This window comes from Diabrotica virgifera, chromosome 5 (genome assembly GCF_917563875.1).
Source record: "Diabrotica virgifera virgifera chromosome 5, PGI_DIABVI_V3a".
Taxonomy (NCBI): Eukaryota; Metazoa; Arthropoda; class Insecta; order Coleoptera; family Chrysomelidae; genus Diabrotica; species Diabrotica virgifera.
Window position 1 is genome coordinate 120951452 of NC_065447.1, and position 12326 is coordinate 120963777.

Sequence of the window (12326 nt, forward strand, 5' to 3'; positions counted from 1 at the left end):
CTAATCCTAATCACCGTAAAAACCTAAAAACCGGTTTTTACTTTAAAAAGAAAAAACGGTTATAACCGGGACAAAAAAACAACCGGTAAAACCGGTTATTTCGAAGTAAAAAACCGGTTTTAGGTTAAAACCGGTAGGTTTTTCCCATCCCTACTCTGCGGGTATGTATACCATCGCTACCTGGTGCCTTATTATTCTTAAGTTTTTTCATTGCCTGGGTTACTTCTTCGTATGCTCGGGTATTGGTCTTCTATTTCAGCTGTATGCACTTCTATGTTTGATGTATTTCTGCTTGATTAGTCGTTTAACAGTTGATAGAAGTATTCCTTCCAGGCTTTTATGATTACCTTGTCATTAGTGATAAGCTGCCCGCTGTCGTTTTGAAGTAAGTTTCCTGTTCTTGATTGGTACCGGGTCTTGATCTCTGATACTCCTTTGAAGAACTGTCTTGCTTCTTTGTTCTGTCTTTTTCTTTTATATATCTGATTATTTGTTCCTGATATTCCCTCTTCTTCCTTTTCATTAGTTTTCTTGTCTCTGTTCTTCTCTCTTTATACGTTTCATTCAAAGCTAATTTTATATTTTTCCAAGCTGAGTCTATGTTGTTATAGTCCTCTGTCTCTGTTAAAGCTATTTCTTTAGTCTTTTGAAATATAGTCTTCTGTTCTCTCTCATTATCCCGTAGAACTTCGGTATTCCTTAATGTGGTTGGTATATTCTTGTGGATTTTTTGGGCAGCTATTCTTGTTCTTATCTTCGATTTTACCAGAAAATGATCCGTGTCTCTATCCGCCATTGTTGATTTTATTAGTTGATTTTAACATTGTTGATTTTATTAGTAGGTTGTGGGACACTGCAAAGTCTATTAACCTTGTTCCATTATCGTTGTTGACGGTATGGTTCAACGTTAATCATGAAGACTATGGTTAGGTACCTATTGTTGGTTTGTAAGTACGCTGCTTCAGGCCCGGACTGGGCCGCCGGCCCACCGGCCGGCGGACCGGTGCGCCTTTTGCTTTCGTTGATATTCCATTAAAAATTTAAACGCTGAAATTTTTTTTAAACTTTACACAAAGATTCGTTGAAGCAAAGATCAATTGAGCATAGTGTGGTTGCCAAATACAACTCGTATCAGGTATCAAATAATCAAAGTCTAGCACACATAGCTCGAAAATAGCATCCAGTGTTTTGTGTTAATAGCTTAGATGCGACGCGCGGCGCCCTCGAAGACCTTCGGGTGCCTTTTGCCTTACTACATTATACATACAGGATTGTTGCGCTCCAGAATCATACATAACGAAGCCAGTGGATACAAAAAAAATACAACTCGTATCAGTTATCAGATAATCAAAGGCCAGCACACATAGCTTGAAAATGAGATCCTGCGTATTAAGTTAATAGCTTAGATACGACGCGGGGCGCCATCGAACACCTTCGGGCGCCTTTTGTGGGTATCAATACCCGCCGTTTCTGTAATAATAATATAAGAGTGTTAAATCCCACAATTAGCTTAAAATATACAGGTACAGTTTTCAGCAAATATAGCTCGAAAATGGCATCCAGAGTTTTATTTTAATAGTTTAGAAACGACGCGCGGCGACCTCGAAGATCTTCGGGCGCCTTTTTTAGGTATCAATCTCCACTGTTTATATTATAATATGAGGCCATGAGAGCCAGAGTGGCATAACAAGTCTGGAACAAGCACTCAAGCTGTGGAAAAATGGTATGGGAATTTTTCTCAATGATGAGACCACATTATACACTTTATGTTTCGCTGATGACCAAATTCTGATTGCTCAGAATCATGAAGACTTGCGTTACATGACGTGGAAGCTAATAGAAGAATATAACAAATGGGGCCTCGCAGTCAACATTAAGAAAACTGAAGCCATGTGTATTGGAGGGACAAAGCAGTCCATTACATTAGATGAAGGGGTAGAAATTAAACACTGTGATGAATATAAGTATCTGGGCATGAAGATAACTCAAGATGAGATACTCGATGCTGCTATAAATGACAGAAACATACAGGGTAGAAAAGCCATATCCATGATGAACGGCATTCTGTGGGACCAAATAATATCTAAAGCGAACAAACAGATCATATACATTACCATACTTAAAAGTGTAAACAAAAGTCTCCACAAGATGGAGACCTTACGAAAATGGTACGGCCATATACAGAAAATGCCAGATGATAGGATCCATAAACATATTTTGGCGTGGACACCATAAGGGAGAAGGGAAAGAGGAAGACCGAGAAGAAGAACTAGAGGAAAGTCCAGGTCGGTCTGTGATTAAACAGAGAAGAATGGCGGTTAGGAGTTGGAAGGCGTCGGAGGGCTCTGTAAACCGATAGTAGTAGAAGTAGTATATTATTCTGTAGCAGTAGTTGAAAAATTACCCACATTTTTCAAAAATTTGTTTCGAGTCTCCAGAGAGTACCAAAGAGTGTAACGGATTAAAAGGGATAGGTACCTACTGGAAAACTGAAGCTATATTTTTGTGGCATCTTAGAAGTTTATTCCAAAGTAAACTTAATATAACGAACAAAATGAACTAAAGCACAGGATATCAAAAGGTAACCGAAACGTCGACAGGTTAAAAAAATTATTAAAGTCAAAGTACCTATCGATAAAGACGAAAACCAGAATATACAAAACCGTAATAAGAGCAACAGTCACCTACGGATGTGAGACATGGGTGCTAAACAAAACAAGAAGAAATGATAGAAAGGTGGGAACGGAAGGTACGAAGAGCTATTTTCGGGGGAAAATACAGAAGACGGTTGGCAAAGAAGTACCAATCAAGAATTAAGGATGCTTTACAACGAACCAAGTATAACAAGATAAACAAAGGCACAAAGAATCAGGTAGGCAGGTCATGTCGAGAGAATGGATAGAGCAAGAATGCCAAATAAGGTACTGCTAAGTAGACCAGTTGGGACAATGAGACGAGATAGCCCAAGAAAAAGATGACAAGAAAAGTTTCAGGACGATATAGGATCGATGGAAATTACAGACTGGAAAGAGAATGCGAAAAATAGGATACAGTGTAGAACCATAGTGCAGCAATTTTTACATAGAAATTAAATAAACTTAAATATAAGACATTAGTATATAATATATTACCATGTGTATTGTGTAAAATTGTAAAGTTGTAATTGTAAAATTGTAAAGCCCTAGGCCTACAAGGCCTGTAGTGCATATTAAATAAATTAATGAAACTTAATATAACTTAAAAAATTTACAATTAATATTCAATGCATTAGGATTCCAAAAAAGTTTAGGAGGGGGGGAGTGGTAGGGCGCCTTAGTTCAGAGATTAGGTTGGCGCCTTTTTTAGAATTTGGGTTGGCGCCTTTTTGATGAGCCAGTCCGGCCCTGCGCTGCTTCCATCCCAATCTTTGCATTTAAATCTCCTAAGATAATATGCATGCCCTGTTTGGAAAAATTATTTGTCGGTTCCTCTAGTTACTCTTAGAAATTATCTTTTACATGCTCTTCCTTTTCCTGTGTAGGTGCATTGGCAGAAACTAGGGAAACCATAACAGGCAGATGTTATCTGCAAATTCTATATCTTCTAACTGTTTCAATATGTTCCACCTGATGTCTGTTCGATCGTGGAACCCCGATAAGTCGGCCTCCGATAACCCGGAAGTCCGGTTAACCCGGACCGATTTTCATCAGACACAACAAACATTTTCTTCAGTTTGATTGATTTTTTTACCAACTAATGAAGAGTACTGTATACAACTGTAAGGAATTAAGATGTACTGTGTATTTATTTCACGTTTTTGCAATTATAAAGGAGTTTATCTGTAAGTATATTGTATTTATTAATTTTTACCATATTCTCCGGCTAACCCGGATTTTCGATAACTCGGATTGGCCGCGGTCCCGATTAATCCGACTTATCGAGGTTCCACTGTATTCCATAAAATCTTAAGATTTTCAACATCTGCACCCTATTTATACGGTCTAAGACCTTTTCGAGGTCGATAAAACTCACATCTGTCTTTATTCCATTCATTTGTTTGTTCCAAGATAATTCTAAGGGTGCAAATGTGGTCAATGTTGGAACGTTTGGCACGAAAGCCTGCTTGGTTGCTTCTCAGTTTTTTATCTAGTTCCGACTTCAATCTTTCCAATATGATTCTGGTCAACACTTTGGATGTGGCGCTTAGTAGTGTTCAATTAGGTCTCCTTTTTTCGGTATTTTATTACCAATCCCTCCTTCCACTCTTTTGGTAATTTTTGTCAGTCCATATTTTGTTCAACAGTTTATGTAACATGTCTATTGATTGAATAATTGATGGATTTGACCGTTACTTGATGGAAGTCCATTTTATCTAACAATAAAACACTGAAAACGTTTGTTTTCTATACTTCCACAAAATTTATTACAACTATGTGACTACAGTTGTTTCGGCAGAGTGCCTTTCTCAAGTGATATAGTTTACAATGTGTTTGCCTTTTTAAGTCTTTAACTGAAGAGGTTGAGGAGCGGGGAGCTGTTTGTCTCGAGTTGGTCATTCAGAATTATATCTGTATTTTTCAATTTATTAATTTTCATAGATGCTAAAAAAGATAGCTTAAGGCTTTAATTTTGGATATGCAGAATTTGAAACTCTTCATTGAAAGAATGATTATGATCTAGAAGATGAAGTGCGTATGTAGAAGTGTCTGTTTTTCTATTGTTGAAAGCCCTTTTGTGTTCTGTTATCCGTTTGTCAAAGGTTCTGCGAGTTTGACCGATGTAAGTTTTCGGACAGTCACCACAAGTTAGTTTGTACACACCACTCTGTAGTTGCTTTCTCTTTCGGCTTTTATTGTTCTTAATATATTTACTTAAGTTGTTGTTAGTTCTGAAGGCTGGTGTTATGGTGTTTTTTATGTATCTGGCTATTTTTGTTGTTATCTTGCTAGTATATGTGAGAGAGCAGAAGGTACTGGGTTCTTTCTGTGGTGGTGGATACACTAATTTCAGGGCTATCTTATGGAGTTTTTGGTTTAAAACATATACACAAACAACAGTGCAGGACTTATTATGGGTAATCCTCTAAGCCCATTGCTATCAGATATATTTATGAACCAACTTGAAACAATTTCTAAACATCCCGTATTTAAAGAGGTCTTATATTGGTGGAGATACGTGGATGATATACTAGTATGCTTTACAGGAACTAACAGACAACTTGACCAATTTCTATCATACATTAATTCACTTCATAGTAATATTGAGTTTACAATAGAAACAGAACATAATAATTCCATAAACTTTCTAGATGTAACGATTACCAGACTACACAACAAACATGAGTTCTCCGTATATCATAAACCTACCCATACTGACACAACCATACACAATTCATCATCCCATCCTACACAACACAAATTAGCAGCCTACCATAGCATGATACATAGACTGACAGAAATTCCCATGTCAAAAAATAACTTCGAGATAGAACTGGGCATCATTAAACAAATAGCAGTAAACAATGGCTATAACGAACAAACAGTTAACAAAATTTTAAACCAAAAACTCCATAAGAAAGCCCTGAAATTAGTGTATCCACCACACATATACTGGCAAGATAACAACAAAAATAGCCAGATACATAAAAAAGAAAGGAATAACACCAGCCTTCAGAACTAACAACAACTTAAGTAAATATATTAAGAACAATAAAAGCCGAAAGAGAAAGCAACTACAGAGTGGTGTGTACAAACTAACTTGTGGTGACTGTCCGAAAACTTACATCGGTCAAACTGGCAGAACCTTTGACAAACGGATAGCAGAACACAAAAGGGCTTTCAACAATAGAAAAACAGACACTTCTACATACGCACTTCACCTTCTAGATCATAATCATTCTTTCAATGAAGAGTTTCAAATTCTGCATATCCAAAATAAAGGCCTTAAGCTATCTTTTTTAGAATCTATGGAAATTAATAAATTGAAAAATACCGATATAATTCTGAATGACCAACTCGAGACAAACAGCTCCCCACTCCTCAACCTCTTCAGTTAAAGACTTAAAAAGGCAAACACATTTTGTAAACTATATCACTTGAGAAAGGCACTCTACCGAAACAGCTGTAGTCACTTAGTTGTAATAAATTTTGTGGAAGTATAGAAAACAAACGTTTTCAGTGTTTTATTGTTAGAGTATATTGATTGCTCGGTATCTACTTTTATTAGGTCAATGGGTATATTATCGGTTCCTGTGGCTTTGCCATTATTTTTATAATATACAGAGTGAGTTTAATGCCCGGGCAGATACTATTTCTGTCTGCGAAAAAATTGATATTCGCATATATTGATAAAAAAATTGATATTCGAATAACTCAGAAATTACGGCTTTAGGTATAGGGAATATTACACAAAATGATTATCAGTATTGATTAGGGAAATATGTTCCATTTGAAATAAGAAAGTTCATTAGATTTTCAGAAAAACGGAAGATCTGATAACAATGCAAATACAACCATAATATCAACCGCGTCACAAGACCCTACCTACAAACTAAAACTTGCAAAAATCGTGCAAGCCGTTTCCCAGATAATTGAAGCGTTCAATACATAAAACTCACTCTGTATTTGACGTTGCTCGAGAATTTTATCATCATGAAGTTCTGAAGGAGATAAACGATTGTGTCGTTCCGATATGTTTCGAACAATGGTCTCTAGCCGGTTCAGATAGTGAAAAATGCCCCTAGCGATATTTGCAATTCTACAGCAAAAAGTATTCGACCATAAAAATTTTAGAAACCTAGCCCCACCCATAAACCCCAAAAAATTAAAACATATTTTTTCGTTTTTTGGCGATATCTTCGGTTCTGATCATCGTAGAAACTTCTTTTTCTTTCGTTTTGTAGTATTTTTTATTTCCAATAGCATATCTTTTTACAACATTTTTGGCGCAAAATTCAATTTTTTCGCTTTTGAAATTTTTAAATTTTGTTTAAAAAAATTAGGCTGAACAAACTGCCGAAAAAATAATATATTATTTATTTGGCAGCAAATTATCTCCACGATTATTTTTCAGATTTTTATAGGTGGGTTTTATAGGTGGGTCATCATGGTCAAAATAACGAAAAAAATTTTATATTATTATTTTCTTTAACCTTTTTGATAGACAAGGCGAAAACGGCGGGTTCGAAGGGAAAAATATTCCCATGAGATTTTTTTTGCATAATCACATCCGTGAGACATCCCAGAATAAGGTTGAAGAAGTCGCCCAAGTGAAAAGTGGGCCAATTTTTTTTTAACAATTTTTTTTAATCAAATTGAAAGAATCAATATTTTTGGCCCGAACAATTTCTTCTTTAATTTTTTGGACCATTCTGGACAAAAAAGCTCTCTTATAATTTTTCTCTAAAGTTGATCGTTTTCGACTTATAAGCAATTTAAAATTGAAAAAAAACGAAAAATGGCGATTTTCAAGGCTTAATAACTCGGTTAAAAGTTATTATGAAAGTCAATATATGACTAAATCAAAGTTTGAAGCCCCCCTACAAGATCCTGAAGATATTTTTGTCATTATTTTATTACTAAGCTGTTATTTTTAAGTAATAATAATAAGCGCCATGCACGTGTGCGGGGCTGTAAATGCTGAGTGCGAGAGAGAAGCTATTCCAGCAGTCCAATTGTGCATCTTACTCGCACTCACATTTACAGCAGCGTCAATACGATACAACCACTCATTGTTATTAATTAAAAATAACAGCTTAGTAGTAAATTAATGACACAGATTTCTTCAGGATCATGTAACGGCGACTTTAAACTTTGATTTAGTCACTTTCTGACTTTCAAAATAATAATTTTTGACCGAGTTATTAAGCCTTAAAAATGGCCATTTTCGCGTTTTTCAAATTTTAACTTGCTTATAACTCGAAAAAGATCAACTTTAGAGAAAAATTATAAGAGACCTTTTTTGTCCAGAATGGTCCCAAAAATCTAAAAAAAAATTAGTCCGGGCCAAAATATTGATTTTTACAATTTGATTAAAAAAAATTGTTAAAAAAAATTGGCCCACTTTTCTCGTGGGCGACCTCTTGAACCTTATTCTGGGATGTCTCACGAATGTGATTATGCAAAAATATCTCATGGGAATATTTTTCCCAACGAACCCGCCGTTTCCGCCTTGTCTATGACTCCTGATTCAATTTTAAAATCATTTTCCTTCAAGTACATCCCAAAATAGATTAAAAATTTTTTTAGATCCCTAGACCTGAAAATAAGCTCAAAAAAAAATCGAAACGGATTATTTCTTTTTTTTTTGACGATATTTTCGGTTCTAATCATCATAGAAACTACTTTTGTCTTTTAATTTGTAGGTTTTTTTATTGCTTACCGACAACATGTTATTTTTACAATATTTTTGGTGCGAAATTAAAATTTTTGACGCATTTACAATTTTTATAAAGACATGAAAAAAGAATGACAGTTTATTTAATAAAAATCTGTCCGAAAATGTTCCGTTTCCGAGATACGGGGTAATTTGAAAGCATACGTTGAAATTATTCTTAACAACTTACGATTTATTTATTGCTCTAAAACCAGTTGAGATATGTAAATGAAATTTGGTGGCTTTGAAGTAGTAGTTATTGCCCATTTTTTGGTATACAGCTAAGAATTTTATATTCCCCATTGGTGTACATACGCGTAATGGTCTCAATTTTTTTAAAGAAAAAAATAGTATGGCATTGAGATATTTCAAATTAGAAATAATTTTTAAATTTCTCCTTCCATTTGTGACAGAAAATCTATCTTCCCTTTTTTCATACGATGTGCCGTTTTCATGCAAAAAATAAAGCTATAAAGCTTGTTAACGCTTAGAAAGTATTCGAAATAAGTTTATTGATATGTATAATATATTACATACATTCATATTATAGAAACTTATTCGCTTTTTTCATTATTTTAACCGCCTAGAGGCTAGACCCTTTGGGAAGAAATAATTTTAGATATTAGATATTTGGCCGTTTCTATAATATACCTATGGCATCACGATAAATCGTTTTTTCCGATTATAGCGCCATCTATCCACAATTCAAAAAAATGTCTAGAATAAAAGTTGCTAACTTTAACATAAGGAATCCAAGTCTGCAATAAAAACTGGGGATTTCTATTTAAGATTTTAAAGGTACCCCCCACCACACCACCAGGGGGTGGAGTGGGGACCGTGTTTTTGTAATTGGATAGATTTTTAAAAATTATTGAAAACGTGTTTTTCAGTTTTTCAATCCGATGTTTAGTTCGCGAAATATTCGACCGTTCCGCTACTTTTGGGACACTATATTTATATTTTTTGCGTTTCAACAATTGCTTCTTTAATTCTTGATCGTTTTAGGGGAATTGTCCTATTCCCCCTATATCCGCTGCTGTTCAGTAGTTTTCTAAAGATAAGGTGGAACAGCAGCTATGCTGGTATTGAATAAGTCTGAACCATTCATGAAAACATGATAATTCTTATGTCTCTGTAGCAACACATTTTCTATCGCACTTCTTCATTTTTTTTAGTACTTTTCGGAGGTTTTGTGAAGACTAAATACGATGCATCTATTTTTAACCACGAATTCATATGAAACAGGCAAATATGCATGAAGAAAATGAGTCTCTTTTCTGCCAATAATAGATATTTTCATTCACTTGACCGTGACTTTCTGAATTTAAGAACTTCAGAAGGCTGTAGCTCGGAAATAATAGTTTTTCAGACCTAGGTGCCATGGACTTTTTTAATCTACTTACTGACAGGTAGCATTGACCAAAGTTTCGTTAAATTTGACCGAGACCACTTTTCCATAAGGAGTGTTTCGGGGTGCTTTAAACGCAGAATGAAAGATTATATTATTATCGAGGACCGAAAGTCCCTTAGAATAAACAAAAAGTTACTTTTGAATGAGATATTTGAAATTAAAAATCACACTCAATTTTCTCTTTGTTTTTTCATCCCCGTAACTTATTAAAATAAACATTATAGAAGTTTCCAGTTAATTTCGGCCCTCGGTAATATAGTCCAGGGTAATAAGGTTTTTTCCATAACACTCGAGCAGCCAGGGTACTGAAGGGTTTTTTCGATAGGTAATACCTATAAGAGCAAATTGTAACTATTTCCTGCGTAGGATCTGGCGGCCATTTTATTTATAAACAATTAAGTGTCAAACATGGCATTTTCCCCTTTTTTTTCAAATCAATGGAAAACAGTGAAACTTATGGTTTTTTTAGTAGAAATATCTTTGAGATTATGGAAAAAGCTTTAAAATGACGTATTACAAAGTTTGATATACTCATTTATTGTTAATATAATTGCGAAAAAAGGTCGGAATTACAAAAAAAGTTAATTTAGCAATATCTATTGTAAAAGTTAGTGTACAGCTTTGAAATTTTTGTCATATAAGGGTTCTTTGGTGCTTAATATGTGATATAAATTTCAAAGCGATTCATTTAATTGTTTAAATTTTATTCAAATTGTTTATCTCAGAGAGCATTTTTTTTGCAATAACATAAGTCAGAAAAAAATGACGTTAGAACCATTTCACAGGTGTCAAATGAAAGAGCATGAGCTATATTTTTAACTTGGTTTAAAAAAAGTAAATAAAAAATGCATTTATTAGTAATAAATAATTATGCAATAGTGTCGTAAATCTTTCCTTATAAACTTTTTATTTTGTTATATAAGAAATAATATATATCTATTACATGTTTTCATCAATTATGATATAAATAACATTACTTGGTAGTTTTGCACTTAAAACAGGGTAAAAAAGTTAATTTTTTTGGAAAAAGTTATTCAAAAAGTTTATAAGGAAAGATTTACGATACTTTTGCATAATTATTTATTACTAATAAATGCATTTTTTTATTCGCTTTCTTTAAACCAGGTTGAAAATATAGCTCATGCTCTTCCATTTGACACCTGTGGAATGGTTCTAACGTCATTTTTTTCTGACTTATGTTATTGCAAAAAAAATGGTCTCTGAGAAAAACAATTTGAATAAAATTTAAACAATTGAATGAATCGCTTTGAAATTTATATCACGTATTAAGCACCAAAGAACCCTCATTTGACAAAAATTTCAAACCTGTACACTAATTTTTACAACAGTTATTGCGAAAATATTTTTTTTTGTAATTCCGACCTTTTTTCGCAATTATATTAACAATAAATGAGTATATAAAACTTTGTAATGTGTCATTTTAAAGCTTTTTCCATAATCTCAAAGATATTTGTATTAAAAAAATCATAAGTTTCACTGTTTTCCATTGATTTGAAGAAAAAGGGAAAAATGCCATTTTTTGACAGTTAATTGTTTATAAATAAAAATGGCCGCCAGATCCTACGCAGGAAATAGTTATAATTTGTTCCTATAGCTATTACCTGTCGAAAAACACGCTTCAGTACCCTGGCTGCTGAAGTGTCACGAACAGGGTATATTTTTGTCTTATTACCCTGGCCTAATAATGTAACAGATTCATCTGTAATAGAAAATGAGGTTTCATAGGAAAACGGTAAAAAATCGAAAAGCTAGCGGGATAATGGAATTTAAAGCACTGTGTGGCCTTTTTAACAGAATTTATGACACTGGGATATTACCAGCTAATTGGCTTAGGTCGACGTTTGTCACAATACTAAAGAAACATCATGCAAAAAGGCATCTAGTGATTATCAATACTCAACATTTCTCAAGAATAACGATACTCAATTCGTATTTATGAGTGACTTGGATACGAGAGAAGCCTTCTTCAGTATCCAAGCACTGATAAGGCCGCTACACACTTTCAGTTTTACCTGCACAATTTCAACTAAACAGTCGAACTGTTCAGTTAAACCTATGTGTGTAGGCAAAACTGAAAACTGTTCAGTTCAACTGACAAATGAATTGAACTTTCATTAGATAAAACTGTTCAGTTAAAAGTGTGCAGTTCAAACTGAAGGTGTGTAGCAAAATCCGTGTAGTTGCTAGTCACCATTTGAACTAAATTTTTGAAAATTCGTGTGAAATACCGAATGCTTTTCAAATATGTGAAAAGATTTTTCTATGGACAATATTTTTAAAGTTATTCTAAATGTTTATAAACTACAAAATTTCAAAAATTTGGCATTAGGATTTGTGACTATAATAAATCATTTTTATACTTTTTGTTAATATATATTAATAGTAGAAGTCTTCTACTTTCATTTGACATCTGCAGAATTGTCCTATCTTCATTATTTTCTGTCTATCTTATGTTATTGCAAAAAAAGGTCTCTGGGATAAACGTATAAAATAACTTGTAAAATAATTAATGGATCGCTCTTAAATTTTGTGGGGTTTTTTC

The 12326-nt window shown here is 33.9% G+C and overlaps 1 protein-coding gene across 1 annotated transcript in view; it reads left to right on the forward strand.

The window, feature by feature from the left end:
• The window catches only part of LOC114345199 (facilitated trehalose transporter Tret1), a 50334-nt gene that overhangs the window by 17872 nt on the left and 20136 nt on the right, over positions 1–12326 (forward strand). The window lies entirely within an intron of this gene.